We start from the raw sequence: 4,394 nt of genomic DNA, 5'->3' as shown, positions 1-4,394 counted from the left end.
TAAATGCTTTTTTGCAAGTAAAATCCTCAATAATAATAAATCTAGGACTTTTCCCCGTAGGAATTGTATGGCATGCAAGTACCTATATAATAAATCTACATATAAACATCCCACTTTAGAATTCACTATCAATGTCAATTTATACACTGATTGTAGAACACAGAATTTAGTCTATTTTGGTTTTTGCATTATATGTCATGCTTTTTATATAGGTAAGACCAATAGATGCTTGAAAGAACGTATTCTTGAACATCTCAGAGATATAATGAACAAAAGAGACACAAATGCTTTAGCAAAACATGTAGAAGAACAGAATACAAGACATATTTTCAACTTCGTGGTTATAGAAATAATAAGTAATAATAATAGAGGGGGGAACATAAAGAACAGGGTAGAAGAAGTAGCACAGAAATGGATTATATTACTTCAAGCAGACAAGCCCCCAGGATTGAATAATGCTGTCTCTCTGAAACCTTTTTTAAAATCTAGACCATTAAAACATTAAATAGTTAGATATTGTTTTATGGTTTTATGTGTTGATTTTTTTTATATATGTTATTTGTATTATAGGATACTCAAACTGTTTTTAACAGGATTTAAGGTAGTTAGTTGTATATTTGTTGCACTTGAATTAATTAATCAATCAGATGATGTCATAGAAAAGTATTATTTGATTGGATGTATTTGGTTTAAAAACCAATGCTTTAACTGTTTTTAATGAGTTTGAAGAAGCGATCAGCTGTTTTAGATTGTGAAAGCGCTTACTCTTGTTTTTTATTAAAGAACATTTTGCTGAAAGTGAACGTATATTTGGATTTTCTGCTGAAAGTGAATGTATATTTGGATTTACCAGCCATGGTCAGCTTTCCCTACTGACCTGCAGCACTAAAGCTTTACATGATACACACTACCTGTGTAACCCATTCATATCAGCACTTCTTTTTGGCAAGACCTGGTTTTAACTGGTCAGGTACAGCCAATTCTATAGAACTGGTTAAGTGGTTATACTGAGCATTGGTTTACACCTTTACACAAAAGTCCTTGTTATCTGTGTTTAAGGGGGCTTTGAAACTTCTTATACCATCACTTAGTAAGAGGTAATTTGTCTTTAAAAAATGGTTAAGCATTTTTGAGCTTGATGGTGTATCTAGTCTTGTAATTACATTGATCAAGACTGATTTCTGGTCTGATCTTGCCAGAGAGGATATCACACGGGGTGGGGGGGTGCAATGCTCTCCCATGTTAGTGAGTACTGCATCCAGGACATTTAAGTCTCTTGTGGGTGTGCTGACTAGCTGTTTCAGAGCATTTGCACTGACAAAGTCCAAGAACCTCTGATCCAGAATGTTTGTGGTTATGTATGTTTCCCAGTCAATGATAGGATAATTTAAATCACCCATGAGTAACTCCAGTAAGTCCAGGTATGAGGTATGCCTTTCCTGTTTCATGTTGGGGGACCTATAGCTAGCTACAATGTGGTAGGGGGCTTTTCCTACAGTTAATTAGACATGGAGTAGCTCAAGAGAATCATACTGTTTGACCAGTGCTGAGGTGTAGTTATCCATAATGAATCTGGATACACCTCCTTTTTTGGTTCGTTTGCATTCAGTTTGTTGTCTGAACATATATAAGGCATTGTATCCCTACATAGCCAGGGTGTTTTCCAAGCCTTTGAACCATGTCTCTGTGACTACCCAGACAACAACATCTTCCAAAGTGAGGAGTGCTTCCAGGGAGACCAGTTTCTTGGTTAAACTCCTAGCATTAAGCAGCAGTATCTTTAGTTTATCTATAGAGGATTTTGTTATGTTTGGAGGTTGGTTATTTTGACACTGCCTAAAAATGGCAAATGGGGTGCCTAATGCATTTGCCAATATGTGAAAGCCTAGAAGAGACAGGCACAGACTATCTCTAGCAAAGTAGCATATCCTGTCAACCATGTCTTCCCAGGCTGACAGATATGTTACCCCTTGGACTGACACTAGAACCTAAGCCAATTGTTAGTCAATCATTTTATTATTTGTATTGTGGTATCATCCTTGGAGAAGGTAGAATGCTGCATATGGCCAGGCTTATACCTGCCAGTGACACATAATCTGAGAGCTCAGTCATGCTTCTCTTCATATAGTCTAGTGAGGTATATCTCAAGTGATTCACCCCCACACGGACTATGACAGAACCATACCGGCACTTGTGGTTGAGCAACTTGAGAGCTTCAGTGACTAGACAGATCCTGGCTCCTGACAGGCAGTTAATCGTAACCCACTCCTTATCCAGCCTGGTGAGGAGAACAACCATGTGTCTCACAATGGAGTCACCTGTGGCCAATACATTATGTTTTTAGGGGTAATGCCTTGTGGGCTTATTTGTTGAGACACTGGTGTGTGTGTGTGTGTGTGTGTGTGTGTGTGTGTGTGTGTGTGTGTGTGTGTGTGTGTGTGTGTGTGTGTGTGTGTGTGCGTGTGTATGTGTGTGTATGTGTGTGTTATGTGTTGTGGTTGATTTTATGCATTGTGTAAGTGATTTCCTTTTGGGAGGCCTCTGACCTTTTGGTAATTTACTAGTGTGTACCTCTGCATATGTGGGTTTACGTGTTGTGTCCTTATTTAGTGTGGGAAGTGTGCATGTGCAGACAGCCTGTTTGGCATTCAATTTGTCCTTATGTGACAGTATTGCCTCCAGTTTCATAGTGTAACTACACCTCCCACATAAAGTATTTGTTTAAGGAGTAAATGGTTGTCAGTATACACGATACAATTGCTACATAGGCTTAGTATGCCCATGTTTATCAGGCTAGCCAGAGAGATGATGGGAAACTGCCTGTTTTTGATATCAGGTTTTTAAAGTATGTTTTATTAGGAAAGGGAATAGGTTAATTTCACAGGATGGTGCTGGTAGTGCCGAGACTACAAGAGAGATTTATACTTTGTGTAGGCTAAGGTTGATTAATAATGAAACACTTGTCAATGCACAACTGAGTTACTCCTAGAGCAGCAGAGAAGTTTGGAAGGGTTTTACTGACAGTTATTTAGGGAGAAAACTGCACTTCTAGTCTTTTGTGTCTATACTAACTGCTAACCACTGCTGAGCAAAGATCACCACTGTGCAAACACAAGCCTTAAATACAAGCAAAACGTAACAAGTTTTAAGCTAACTACAAATTCAAAAAGCACACAATAAGCTTTAGACCAGCAAACCCCGTCCCAGACAGGTTAGATCTGTAGAACAGCACACATCTGCCATAAGGATGCAGAAAAAACACTTTCTTAATGTAGAATAGCTGGCTTGGAGCCCAAGTGTAACAAGACCACACACATTACCTACAACAGGCCTACAACTAACAGAGATAAAGTAATACAGTACAATTAAGTAGTTAATTGTACTGTATTACTTTATCTCTGAGAAAGGTATGTGTAGTACTTAGAATTTTAGCTACAGGTACCTTTGAGAGACCAACAGGGGACAGGCTGGGGATGTCACCAGCATCAGCATCCAGGATCCTACATCAGTTGTTGATTTATGTACTCCAACATGCCAGCAGCCACATATATTTTCCCTGGACTCTTGATGATAGGGTCAGAATTATGCAGGAGTTCTAGCCTGTAGCACACTACCCTGTAGTACTGGTTGCCATAGATTGCACACATATAGAAATTAAGGCACCATCCAGGGAAGAGGGAAGGCTGTACATAAATAGAAAGGGCTTCCACTCTATTAACTGCCAAGTGATGTGTAATGTTAAGGGAATCATCCTGAACATGTGTGCTGGCAACCCTGGTAGTTACAGCTACTCACATATCTGGCACACCTCCTAACTGTATTAGATGTTTGCTAGGGGGATATCTCACAGGCTCAGTTACAGCAGGATGCAGGTTATGCACTTGAGCCATGGCTGATGACACCCATCAGAAATACACACACACCTGTGGAAGAATGTCATAATGAGACTCACGCTTAAACCAGAAATATCATAGAGCATGTGTTTGGGCTGCTGAAATCACAGTTCCAGTGCCTAGATAGATCTGGGTGAGCCCTACTGTACAATCCACAGACAAGTACTGAAGTATTCACAGTATGTGGCATGCTACACAACATCATCCTGAGAAAACAGCTTCAGCAGGATCAACAAGGGAAAGGAGCAAATATCCCACCACCAAGGACCCAGGTCTCCACAGCCACAGGCAGATGAGGTGTCAGAGGGAGAAACAGCAGTGCCTGTGGGTTTAGGCAGATGTAGGCCTGCTCAATATACCCTTGCATTGGCTAAGAGACAATGCATAGTACACTCACTGACCACCTAAGAGACTAAAACCTTCCTCCTATGCACATACATATAGTAACATTGATGCCAGGCAGTGCTCACAACCTTTATCTACCTATGTTATGGCTGTGTA

Source organism: Protopterus annectens, chromosome 15.part0, assembly GCF_019279795.1.
Source record: "Protopterus annectens isolate FY-2018-M chromosome 15.part0, PAN1.0, whole genome shotgun sequence".
In the NCBI taxonomy this organism is placed as follows: domain Eukaryota; kingdom Metazoa; phylum Chordata; order Ceratodontiformes; family Protopteridae; genus Protopterus; species Protopterus annectens.
This window is presented reverse-complemented; position numbering follows the sequence as displayed.